General features: G+C 46.4%; 1 long non-coding RNA gene across 1 annotated transcript; it reads right to left on the bottom strand.

Moving 5' to 3' along the window:
• Positions 1-5,448: 5,448 nt before the first annotated feature.
• Positions 5,449-11,706, bottom strand: LOC141937966 (uncharacterized). The gene is made up of 2 exons (XR_012627123.1): positions 11,330-11,706; positions 5,449-6,162 (listed from the first exon to the last, which is right to left on the bottom strand). It is a non-coding gene; the product is annotated as an uncharacterized LOC141937966 (long non-coding RNA).
• Positions 11,707-13,075: the final 1,369 nt, after the last annotated feature.

Raw genomic sequence — 13,075 nt, 5'->3', positions numbered from 1 at the left:
GGCAGAAAGAAAGTGAGTAGCACCAGCATGATTACACCTTAATTTTATTACAGCAAATGAATACTGTGCTCATGTAATTCAGGGCTAGTAGAGGAGGGTGGACAGGATTGCAGCTGTGTTATTTTATCCCCCAGAAATGTCCTGTCGCTTTCCTGGAACCACTTTCACTTGGAAGGAGTAGGAGAGGTCTTCCTGACCCCTGCACTTAAGGACTGAGCTCAGGCTGAGACAGTGAGCACAATGAAACAGCCGAGTTAGGTCTGTTATTAGGGCATGAATGCCACCTACATTTTCACCATAAAAAAGCACCATTAGTCAACAATAAGACCTGTCAGTTGTGCCGTGTGTTTCTGCACCTCTCCAGAACTCTTCCGAGGCACCGCTGCCTACCAGGTAGCGCCTGCCCTGCATTAACTTCTGAGAGGGAAGTAAAGACTTTTGTTTCTACCAGTGGCTGAAAATGAGGCGAAGGCACAAATCTGGACTTGGAGTGCTTCTACGTCAGCTTCTCTTCAGACTTTCTGAGTCTGCGTGTGTGCGTGTGTTGACACTCCCCTCAAAACAGAGTTATTTGCAAGATGCAAATTTAGAATTTGTTAGAAATGCGAGGGATTAAATGTTCCTCCACAAAATCAGGTGTTGGAGGACTGGAATTTCAGTGGTTTTAAGAGGAGAAAGATGTTACCCAGGTTGGTGGGGTTGATGGTTTTTTTCCTGCCTACCAGCAGATGATCTGAATAAAAACAGAATCTGAATCAGAGCAACAGCTTTCTTTTCTTTGTAAACTCTTATGCTGGGACTTTTTTAAAGTGAGGGGTTTGTAATCTCTTGCTGTATTTTTAAGCCTAGGTACCTCAAATACTACTTGAAATCGCTGAGTAGGGAAGGATGCTCTGGAGAAAACAGAATTGTCAACATGCCATTCGTTTGCACTGTGCATGTGAGTTGAATGATGAAAGCAGATGCAGACTGTAAGGTACGTTGTTAAAGGCTGAAATAAATCCACAGCCTTGGTTTGAAGTCAGTGAGGTCACTGTTCTGGTTTTCGTTCTCTTTTGGCAATTTTGGCCATCTACTTACTTGCTTGAACTGTGGAGTGAACAATAAATGTGAACTGATGTAAGAGTAAACACTTCATCTCCTACTCTACAAAGTGTTGGTTAATGTTTATAGGCATATTCAGTTATCTGAGAAGAAGTGTGTATCTTCCCACAAATGCAGGGGAGGAATGGAGGGGCAGAGACTCTCAGAGTTCACAAAGACATCAGATCGTGAAGAGCCTTGTGAAGACATTACATGGTGAAGGAACTAGTTATTTACAAAGGGAAATGGTCATTTTAATGAAAGTTTAATACTGCCATATGTTGCTCATCTTAAATCCCAGGCTCCTAAACAAGGCGATCACATGTGAACCTCTACTTTCCTTGTTCATCAACACTGTTGTTAAAAGTGTTGACCGTAACAACTCAAAGGGAGAGAGCTGCCAGATGCAGAGCTTCAAATCTTTCCATTTATGCAAACTTCTTGATTTTAGAAAGTTTTGCTTCATCTCTGAAAGTGCTTCTGTTGGAGGCCTGACTGACATGATAAATCATGAAGTCCATCAGCGTTCTGGGATTTTTTTCTCAAAAAAAAAATTAATGAAGCATGCAGACAGAGAGTGTAATTGTCGCAGTGCCTTAGCCTGGCAGAGAGCAGGTAACAGGAGCTCCACTTGCACCAAAGGAGGAAAGCCGTAAGTCTCACATCCTTTGTCTCACCCTCAGCCCTTTTCCACTCCACCACCCTATGGATACCCCCACGCTCCTTACCTTTCTCATCTCCTGTGCGTTGGGCTTTTGGCAGTACTCTTCACCTTCCCATTTTCCCACTCTGTTCATACACAGATACTAGGAAACACTGAAATGATAGTAAAAGCAATTTGATGTGCGGGAAGGTAAAAGTAATCCAACTGGTATGTTTAGGTCAATTCCCTGCTTTGCCATCAGCTTTGAGTGCCTTCTACATACACAAGCTCAAGATCCATTCAGGAAATAAAAGGAGGCTGAACCTGGGTTCCTTCACATCTTGGGGTACCCCTAACATCCAAGGTAGAGTATAAGGTTGGAAAGGTGGGGGTACAGGACTACGTTGTGCTTTATTTTGAGAGACAGAGGGTCATACCAGCCCTCTCTCTGAAAGGATGCCCCAGGTAGACTCTCCTCTTTTGGTTAGAGGTGGGAACATCCTGGCAACACTGAAATCCTCTTGTGAATCTAGCCCTCACTCAGAGCTGGTAGCTAAGAGCTACTAGAGCTCGTAGCTCATGACAGCAGCAAAGAACTGGAAGGTCCTCAGGTAATGCAGCTGTAATAACCAGTTACAGAACCTCCATCCACAGGCCTGAATCCTTTGGGGTGAGCTAAGAGGACTTCTGATAACAAGGCCATAGTCTGTAGCAGTCCGTAGTAGTCTGTAATGCCTAGCAGGCCTGGGAGAGTTTAAAATCACATGGGTTACTTTATGCTTTGATCTCTGGGAGTTGGAAGCAGAATACATGAGGAAGTTTTCAATAACAGTGCAAGGACCTGGCACAAGTTCCACTTTCTTCTGCAGGGAGCCCTTATTTAGCGAACGTATCTATTTTGACACAATTTCTACCTGAGAAATACGTGCAGCTTTGGAAACCTGTCTTCTTCTTTAACTTGGCAGCTCATTGACTTTCTGCAGAAGGTTTCTCAGAGGTGCCATTAAATCCATCAGGAAAATGCTCAGGTGGGTAATCTGGGGGATGTTGTGGTAACCTTGAAGAGACATCTGGAATCCTTAAAATTAGGTGCTGCCACTGCTAGACTACACATCTGCCATTCAACATAACAGATGAGAGATCTGGAGCATTTGTGATCGCTTTGCTAGTGTGGGTACAAATCTAGGCAAGATCCATTGAAGCCAGGGACGTCCCATTGGCATGAGATAAATGACAGAGCATAACAAGGTTGATATGTTTCTAGCAGATTCTTACCAAGCACAAAGAAGGGGGTGATTTCCCTTTTTTCCATTTGTCATTTCACTGGGGAATGGTCTAAAGATGTTCTTACAATACAAAGTCTGAAAGTGCTTCCAACTGCAACTCTGAGCACCCTCTCTTTCTCTCTTTCTCTCTCTCTTTCTCTTTCTTCTTTCTCTTTCTTCCTCACGTTCTGGGTTTGTGCCATTGTCACTGTTGTTTTTCAGCACTTTCCAGAGAAAACCAACCTAGAAGAGTAAAGTTCCCTGTGGAAATCATAAGTTCTGTCTTTTCTAATTTATTTGTTTTTAAAACAATTCTGCCTTGGAGAAAGGTTCTTCTCTTTATAAGGGCTGTGGCTGATATATATGAAAATGGTAGCAGATTTGGGGAATGTTAATCCGGCGATGAGGGAGAAAGAAGATCAAATTTCAAGTCAAGATGACTTGGAAGACATCACCAGCATTTACTGCTGTGATCTGAACCAGGACCGAAAATTCTGACACCACTGAGCAAAGGGAAAGGATTTCTCTATTACCAAAGACAACTTTGATAACCTTTAGCTACAGGTTTTCTATATGCTACCCATGCTGCTGACAGTTGGGCAGTGTACATGCTGCTTTGATCTTCTCCATAATCTCCTGATACAGTTTTATCAGGCATTCATGCTTTAGGACTTTGTTTTAGTGTATGTATAGGCTGTGGTTTTATAGAAAATGCTTTTGGAGAAATGTTTAAGAGCTGGTGGGAAAACCCCAGGAAACCACAGATAAAAAGTGATGGCTGCAAGACCTCTACAGCTGCAATGACAAATGGTAGGTATACTCCATAAATAATTTTCCATTTCTGTCCTTCAGTTTTCCTATAATGAGTCTTCTATTTCTTGCAATTAATAGGCAGAAAATAACTTTCTCTACAGGTGACATATTTTGTAAATTACTTCAGTCCAGTTTTGTAGTTTTAGTGACTGCCACACTTTTCTCGCTTAGAAACACACTCCTTCACAGAACATATTTGCATCCTTTGTGCAAGTTGTGGGGCATCCCTTAGCATAAATGGGAATGGATCACTTTACCTGCATTCATGCAAGCATGTATAACACATATAAGGAATATCTACCTCCTCTTTGTTGGAAGGCAATGTCTGCAGTCCGCAAAATACTGAGGGTGTCAAAAGAGATAGGAGGTGTGAGCTTTCTGTCAAAGGGCATCAGATCAGCTAGTGCCAGAAGGCAGGAAATTCAGTTGGAATAGGTACCTGCAATGGGTCTGCTTCAGTCAGAGACGAGCCTCCCATAAAAACCCAGAGCTGGCCACTGAAATCAAAGATAATCCCAGCCTGAAGCAGAGATTTGCATCAAAACCTTATCTCTAGTTCCGCTACGGCAAATATTGTTATTTTACCAGCTTTTGACAGAGAAAGACTTCATTATGGTCTTCCCTTCAGATACGGATATTTCTTTCTCTTTTTTGTTCAGAGGGTAGCTATGGCAACCCCAGGAAAAAACTTTATTATTTCATTTATGTTGAGCTTCATCCCATAAAAAAGGAGAAAGTTATGCTGCTTCTGTTGCATCACATAACAGCATGGGATTTTTATAACAGGTCTTTCACATTTAGGGTATGGCTTGGATCTGACTGCCTTTGTATTTCCATTATCCAGGTGCTGTGCAGTAGGGCTCGAGCACAGCCTTGACGTTCCTCCACATGGTGAAACTGGATGACAGAGTAGCAGCCACATGGGAAGAGGCAGAGAGCTATGTTTTTTATAATCTTAAGAGAAATCTAAATTGAGGACTTCAGTAGCCCTTGCTGTGTCTTTGTATTTCAGGATAATGAATTATGGTTTGTACTGCTTGCACACTTGGATAAATGCATCTTGGTCTTGAACACCTAGCAATGGCCTGAAACCAGGGATCAGTTACGCCCTCAGTAAAGTCCCCTTAGCTTTAATTTGCAGGTTGAGTTTTAGTTGCAACTGAACTCTATGTTGAAAACAGTTGTCAGCTTGGACTGGTCCTATCATGCTGGTCTTCTGGGGAGTAAGACATACTGCTTGTCTGTGGAGTTGCCTGTGCCTGGCTTACTGCACAGGAGGAGATGACAGCTCCAACTTACAAGGGTGAAGATACAGATCTAAAGGGACAGCAGTGGGACAAGAGCAAAGCAGAGCAAGAATGATTTCCTTAGTGGTGGAGGATAGTGCAAATCTGGGAGCAGAAAGTGAACCGAACTGTTAAGCACAGAGAAAACAAGCAGGCTTTGTGCCAAGGCTGTTCCTTGGCAGGCAGGATGGGACTGCAGTAACGAGTATTTCTCGTGGTGGTGGTTTGTGGTGGTGGTTTGACCTTGGCTAAATGCCAGGTACCCACCAAGTCGCTCTATCACTTCCCCCCCTTTCCCCTTTTTTTCTCAATAGGGCAAAGAAGGGAAAGAAAATAAGATAGGAAAACAAAACAACCCTTGTGGGTAAAACAACAGCAGTTTTAATATAAGCAAAGCGAAGCAAAGGTCCGCGCGCGGAAGCAAAAAAAGAAAACAGATTTATTCTCTACTTCCCATTAACAGGCGATGTCGGGCCTTCTCAGGAAGCAGGGCTCTGATACGCGTAGCGGTTGCCTCGGAGGACCAAGGGTGACCCCCACCCCCTTCCTCCTTTCTCCCAGCTTTATACTGAGCAGACGTCATATGGTATGGAATATCCCTTTGGTCAGTTCGGGTCAGCTGTCCTGGTTGTGTCCCCTCCCAAGATCTTGCCCACCCCGTCCCACTGTGGGGGGGGAAATGTCAGAAAGAGCCTTGGTGCTGTGTAAGCACTACTCAGCAGTAGCCACAACACCAGTGTGCTATCAACACCCTGCCAGCTCCCAGCATAAAACACAGCACTGTGAGGGCTGCTACAGGGGAAAACCAATTCTGGCTCAGCCAGACCCGATACAGTCTCCACCCCTTATTCCATACCATTTACGTCATGCCCAGGTCCCACATAACACTCATTTATTCATTCCGTAAGCTTTCTTCACTCCTCTAGATGTTCAGTGACTTGGCTGCCATCTGTCAAGGTGGATGTTCAGGACAGGAGCAGTATGTTTGACTGTTGGACTCCAGCACCGGCTAGGTTTGGGTCATCATCGCATGTATCTGGTTCACTCTTCGTCGTTCCTACTTCCTCCATCACTTCCTGCAACATAAACTCAGCTCACAGATTATTTCCCCCCCAAGGTTAAATCTCCTTGAGGCACACACTGAGTAGCCCCATTCTCCCGCATTACCCACCAAGTACATCCAGGTCCCTGAGCAAAAACAATCCCACGAGTGGGCTTGCCTTTTCCCAAGGGAGGAGCAATCCATACTGCCTTCCCCAGCCATTTCCCTGTGTGTACTACAGGGACCTTATCTCCTCCCACAGTATGAAGGGGTTTTGTTTGGGCAGGACCAGGACGGTTAACAGATCCTCTGGTATTAATTAGCCAAGTGGCTTCTGCTAAATTTATATCCCAGTGTTTCCATCCCCCATTGTCCAATGCTCTCAACATAGTCTTCAACAGTCCATTGTATCTTTCAATCTTTCCAGACGCTTGTGGGTAATAAGGGATGTGATACACCCACTCAATGCCATGTTTCTTTGCCCAGGAGTTTATGAGATTATTTCGAAAATGGGTTCCATTGTCTGATTCGATTCTTTCAGGAGTACCATGTCGCCATAAAATTTGCCTTTCAAGACCTAAGATGGTATTTCGGGCAGTGGCATGATTTACAGGGTACGTCTCAAGCCAATCAGTAGTTGCTTCCACCATAGTGAGTATGTAGCGCTTGCCTTGGCGTGTTCGTGGCAATGGTCCAATATAGTCAATTTGCCAGGCCTCACCATATCGAAAACTCAGCCATCGCCCTCTGTTCCAGGGAGACTTTACTCGTGTGGCTCGCTTGATTGCAGCACATGTTTCGCATTCATGAGTGACCTGTGAGATGGCCTCCATGGTCAGGTCCACCCCTCGATCACGAGCCCATCTGTACGTTGCATCTCTCCCGAGATGCCCGGATGTTTCATGGGCCCATCGAGCTACAAATAGCTCACCCTTGCGCTCCCAGTCCAGGTCCAGCTGAGCTACTTCAATTTTAGCAGCCTTGTCTACTTGCTCATTGTTTTGATGTTCTTCAGTGGCACGGCTTTTGGGCACGTGGGCATCTACATGACGTACCTTTAGAGCCACGTTTTCCACTCGGGCAGCGATGTCCTGCCACAGTGCAGCAGCCCAGATGGGTTTACCTCTGCTCTGCCAATTGGTCTTCTTCCACTCCTGTAGCCACCCCCACAGGGCATTAGCCACCATCCAGGAGTCAGTGTAGAGATACAGTACTGGCCACTTTTCTCGTTCAGCAATCTTTAGGGCTAGTTGGATCGCTTTTACTTCTGCAAACTGACTTGACTCGCCCTCTCCTTCAGTGGCCTCAACGACTTGTCTTGTGGGGCTCCACACAGCAGCTTTCCACTTTCGATGGTTTCCTACCACACGACAGGATCCATCAGTAAACAGAGCATACCGCCTTTCATCTTCTGGTAATTCGTTATATGGTGGTGCTTCTTGGGCACGAGCCACCTCCTCAGGCAGTGCTCCAAAATCTCTACCTTCTGGCCAGTCCATGATCTCTTCCAGGATTCCTGGACGGTTGGGTTTTCCCAGTCGAGCTCGTTGCGTGATTAACGCTACCCATTTACTCCAGGTAGCACTGGTTGCATGGTGTGTAGAAGGGATGTTTCCTTTGAACATCCAATGTAGTACAGGCAATCGCGGTGCCAAGAGGAGCTGTGCTTCTGTACCAACAACTTCGGAAGCGGCTCGAATCCCCTCATATGCTGCCAGAATCTCCTTTTCAGTTGGAGTGTAGTGGGCTTCTGATCCTCGATATCCCCGGCTCCAAAATCCTAATGGTCGACCCCGAGTTTCACCTGCTACCTTCTGCCAGAGGCTCCATGTGAGGCCATGCTCCCCAGTTGATGTGTAAAGTACATTTTGCACATCTGGTCCTGTCCGAACAGGCCCAAGAGCTACTGCCCGAGCTATCTCCTGTTTGATGTGCTCAAAGGCTTGTTGTTGCTCAAGACCCCACTCAAAATTGTTCTTCTTTCGGGTTACTTGATAGAGAGGGCTCACCAGCTGACTGTAACCTGGAATATGCATCCTCCAAAATCCCACAAGTCCTAAGAAAGCTTGTGTTTCCTTCTTGTTGGTCGGTGGAGACATAGCTGCTATCTTGTTGACAACCTCCATAGGCACATGGCGGCGTCCATCTTGCCATTTTATTCCCAAGAACTGAATCTCCTGTGCTGGTCCCTTGACCTTGCTTTTCTTTATGGCAAACCCAGCTCTCGGAAGAATCTCAATTACTTTTTGTCCTTTCTTGAACACTTCTTCTGCCTTGTTGCCCCACACAATGATGTCATCGATGTACTGTAGATGTTCAGGGGCATCACCCTTTTCCAGTGCAGTTTGAATTAGTCCATGACAAATAGTGGGGCTGTGCTTCCACCCCTGGGGTAGTCGATTCCAGGTATATTGGACACCCCTCCACGTGAAAGCAAACTGTGGCCTGCACTCTTCTGCCAAAGGAATTGAAAAGAATGCATTGGCGATGTCGATTGTGGCGTACCACTTGGCTGCCTTTGACTCCAGTTCATACTGGAGCTCTAACATATCTGGTACAGCAGCACTCAGTGGTGGCGTCACTTCGTTCAGGCCACGATAGTCTACTGTCAACCTCCACCCTCCGTCAGACTTTCGCACTGGCCATATTGGGCTATTAAAAGGCGAATGTGTCTTACTGATGACACCTTGGGTCTCCAGTTGACGGATCAGTTCTTGGATGGGAGCTAGAGAGTCTCGGTTCGTGCGATACTGCCGTCGGTGCACAGTCCTCATGGCAATTGGCACCTGTTGTTCTTTAACTCGCAACAGTCCTACAACAAAAGGATCTCCTGAGAGGCCAGGCAGATTAGACAACTGTTTGACCTTCTCTTGTTCACACTGGCCACACCAAAAGCCCATCGGTATCCTTTTGGGTCTTTGAAATACCCCCTCTTGAGGTAGTCAATGCCCAAGATACAAGGGGCTTCTGGGCCAGTTACAATGGGATGTTTTTCCCACTTATCCCCGGTCAAGCTAACCTCGGCCTCCAGTACTGACAGTTCTTGACATCCGCCTGTCACTCCTGAGATCCAGATAGGTTCTGCCCCTCTATAACTTGATGGCATTAATGTACACTGTGCCCCGCTATCGATTAAAGCCTGGTACTTCTGTGGATTTGATGTGCCAGGCCATCGAATCCACACTGTCCAATACACCCGATCATCCCTTTCCTCCTCCTGGCTGGAGGCAGGGGCCCTCTATTCCTGTTCTTGGTCAGAGTATTCACTGTCTGACCCTTGCTGTGCCAGGCCAGAAACTCCTTCATCAGGGCCAAGGGAGGTGATCTCAGTCTTCCTGTATCTGGGAGATCGCTGATTACTTTCTTGCGGTTTCACGCCAGCTACATTAACAACCTTCTTGGATGTTGTCTTCTTGGCAGGGGTCTTTCCTCGCAATTCATGTACACGAGCTTCCAATTTGAAGGTGGGTTGACCATCCCACTTCCTCATGTCCTCCCCCTGGTCACGCAGGAAGAACCAAAGTTCGCCACATGTCATGCGCCTCGGTTTCCCTTTCCCTCTGACTGGGGTGGAAGAGAACCGATTTCTTGGGGTGCTCCTGACATCTAAGGCACTCGCCCGTAGAGATGAGGAGGTTCCAAGACTCTCTTCAAAGTTCTGAAGCCAGGAAGAGACTGCCTCCACAGTTGGCGTACATCTTAGTCCTTCTCCCACATCCATTTCTGGATAGTACATCACAACCAAGCCGGCAGAATACGAGGATGGTGCACCTTTAATCACCTTCCTCCACATGGCCCGTGTGCACAGGACATCCTCTGGATTTTTAGGGGCTTCATCATTATCTGGACCACTATAGATGACTTCCAGCACTGCTAGTTCTCTCAGGTACTGGACACCTTCATCCGCAGTAGCCCACTTCCCTGGGGAGTTGTCCGTAAGATCTTCCTTGAAAGGATATCTTGCTTTAACACTTGAAAGGAGCCGTCTCCACAGACTGCAAATTCCTGTGTCTTTTCCAATTCCCCTTTCAATTCCTCGATCTCTAGCAAGGGAACCCAGCTGTTGGGCTTCCTTACCTTCCAGCTGCTGAGCATCAGCCCCATTATCCCAGCATCGAAGCAGCCAGGCAGCAATCCGCTCACCCGGCTGGCGGCTATAGTCTTTCCGCAGATCTCGCAGTTCTGATGATGTCAGGGACCGGGTAGTTTCTGCCTCCTGTTTAAGTTCTGTTATTCCCTCTTCTGACCCCTTTGCTGAAGGCCCGCTTCTTCCTCCTCTTTTTCGTCCCTTATTAATCGAGGGTATGGACCTGTTGTTCTCCTTGTCCACTGTTTCTTTTTTACTACTGGGGCAATCTCTGCTGTTATTGTTTTTGTTTGAGTTCCCGTTTCCACCACAGTCCTTTGAGAGCACTGAACTGCAGCTCGATAAGCATAGGCCAGGCCCCAGTACAGCGCTAGGAGTTGCTGATTTTCATCGGGATAGACAAGGCACCCTTCTATCAGGTGTTGTGTCAGTTTTGCGGGGTTGCTTGCCTGTTCAGGGGTAAGATCCCAGGCTACAGGAGGTGATAACCGTCCTAGGAATCTGCCCAAATCCTGCCACTCCCCCTGCCACCCAGGGACAGGCCGCCTCAGGGCACATTTTGGTATTCTCTCACCCAAAATTTGCTTTCTCTTACACCAAAAACCTAACGAGCTCCACACAGCCCACAATAGGCGAATAGCATTAATGAACAGTATCAAAGAGCTAACATAAGGATTAATAAGTACTTCGGGAGCTTGCAGAATAAAACCACTCATGATGTTCCCAATTTCTTCCAGCATGTTCCCGAGCTTAGCAAAATAAAGATAAGCAGAGCAATAAACAAACCCGTGACCAGCACAAGAGCTTGTCGCTTACTAACTGCTATAGCTATAGCACAATTAATATAAAACTGCCGTTGTCCCGCCCCACGTTGGGCGCCAAAATAGACTGTGGTGGTTTGACCTTGGCTAAATGCCAGGTACCCACCAAGTCGCTCTATCACTTCCCCCCCTTTCCCCTTTTTTTCTCAATAGGGCAAAGAAGGGAAAGAAAATAAGATAGGAAAACAAAACAACCCTTGTGGGTAAAACAACAGCAGTTTTAATATAAGCAAAGCGAAGCAAAGGTCCGCGCGCGGAAGCAAAAAAAGAAAACAGATTTATTCTCTACTTCCCATTAACAGGCGATGTCGGGCCTTCTCAGGAAGCAGGGCTCTGATACGCGTAGCGGTTGCCTCGGAGGACCAAGGGTGACCCCCACCCCCTTCCTCCTTTCTCCCAGCTTTATACTGAGCAGACGTCATATGGTATGGAATATCCCTTTGGTCAGTTCGGGTCAGCTGTCCTGGTTGTGTCCCCTCCCAAGATCTTGCCCACCCCGTCCCACTGCGGGGGGAAAATGTTGGAAAGAGCCTTGGTGCTGTGTAAGCACTACTCAGCAGTAGCCACAACACCAGTGTGCTATCAACACCCTGCCAGCTCCCAGCATAAAACACAGCACCGTGAGGGCTGCTACAGGGGAAAACCAATTCTGGCTCAGCCAGACCCGATACAGGTTTGTACTGCTTGCACACTTGGATAAATGCATCTTGGTCTTGAACACCTAGCAATGGCCTGAAACCAGGGATCAGTTACGCCCTCAGTAAAGTCCCCTTAGCTTTAATTTGCAGGTTGAGTTTTAGTTGCAACTGAACTCTATGTTGAAAACAGTTGTCAGCTTGGACTGGTCCTATCATGCTGGTCTTCTGGGGAGTAAGACATACTGCTTGTCTGTGGAGTTGCCTGTGCCTGGCTTACTGCACAGGAGGAGATGACAGCTCCAACTTACAAGGGTGAAGATACAGATCTAAAGGGACAGCAGTGGGACAAGAGCAAAGCAGAGCAAGAATGATTTCCTTAGTGGTGGAGGATAGTGCAAATCTGGGAGCAGAAAGTGAACCGAACTGTTAAGCACAGAGAAAACAAGCAGGCTTTGTGCCAAGGCTGTTCCTTGGCAGGCAGGATGGGACTGCAGTAACGAGTATTTCTCAGCATAACAAAGGCTACATTTCACATGGCACACATTGAGTATTAGTGCTCTGAACTGAGCTCGCTGGCATTTGGGAGGGATGAAACTGGAACTGAACTTTTCAGCTATGTGTAAACTTCTCAGACGACAGCTCCACCTACAGAAAGACAATTGAACTTCACTGCCAATGAGAGGTTTTCTGTGAACCGAGGAGGCTTATCAGCAACGGCAGTTGTTACTGCTGCAAGGCAAAACTGATTGCGTTTGAAGAAGGAAATGAGAGTTTGCAGGTTTAAGACAACAATTGCAAAGTCAGACTCCCTTTGGATTTTGTCCCAAAGGGAGCAGCGTTTGCTCTTCTTACTGAGCCAGAAAGGGTGATGCAAGTCCTCCAGCTTACTAAAGCTATGCACAGCTCAATTTGCTAAAATGCAGTCTGACCATCACTCATCCCAGATCATCACTCATTGTGTTCTGGTGTTTTAAAATCAGCCCATCAAATCATAAAACTCCAAAAGCAGCAGAATATGAAGGTTTTGGAGTTAAGAGATCCCCAAACCAGGGACTAGTTTATTGGTGAAGGTACCTGGCTGATGATTCTCATCAGTGGAAAATGAAGGGTCTTAAGACAAATTGTTCTAGTGCTTTTCACAGCAAAACTCCACTGGAAAAGAGAGTAGTGCAATCTTTCATAGGTTAAACAAAGCCACCTGACTTCAAAGAGGTTTTGACCTGCAGACTACCATCAGAGAAAACTGAAGAGGAGGAAAACATTCCCATTCGTCATAAGCAACCTACAGGAGTCTTGCTGCCATTTTCTGCAGCACTGTCTGGACCCTGCACACTCAGCATCTTTCAAAGCAGAGTGCTGAAATGAGTAACAGTCCTTTCAAATTGTTCCTTGGGATG

The sequence above is a fragment of the Strix uralensis genome, chromosome Z (genome assembly GCF_047716275.1).
Source record: "Strix uralensis isolate ZFMK-TIS-50842 chromosome Z, bStrUra1, whole genome shotgun sequence".
Lineage (NCBI taxonomy): Eukaryota > Metazoa > Chordata > Aves > Strigiformes > Strigidae > Strix > Strix uralensis.
Note: the sequence above shows the minus strand (reverse complement) of the source record. Positions and strands in the feature narration are given on the sequence as shown.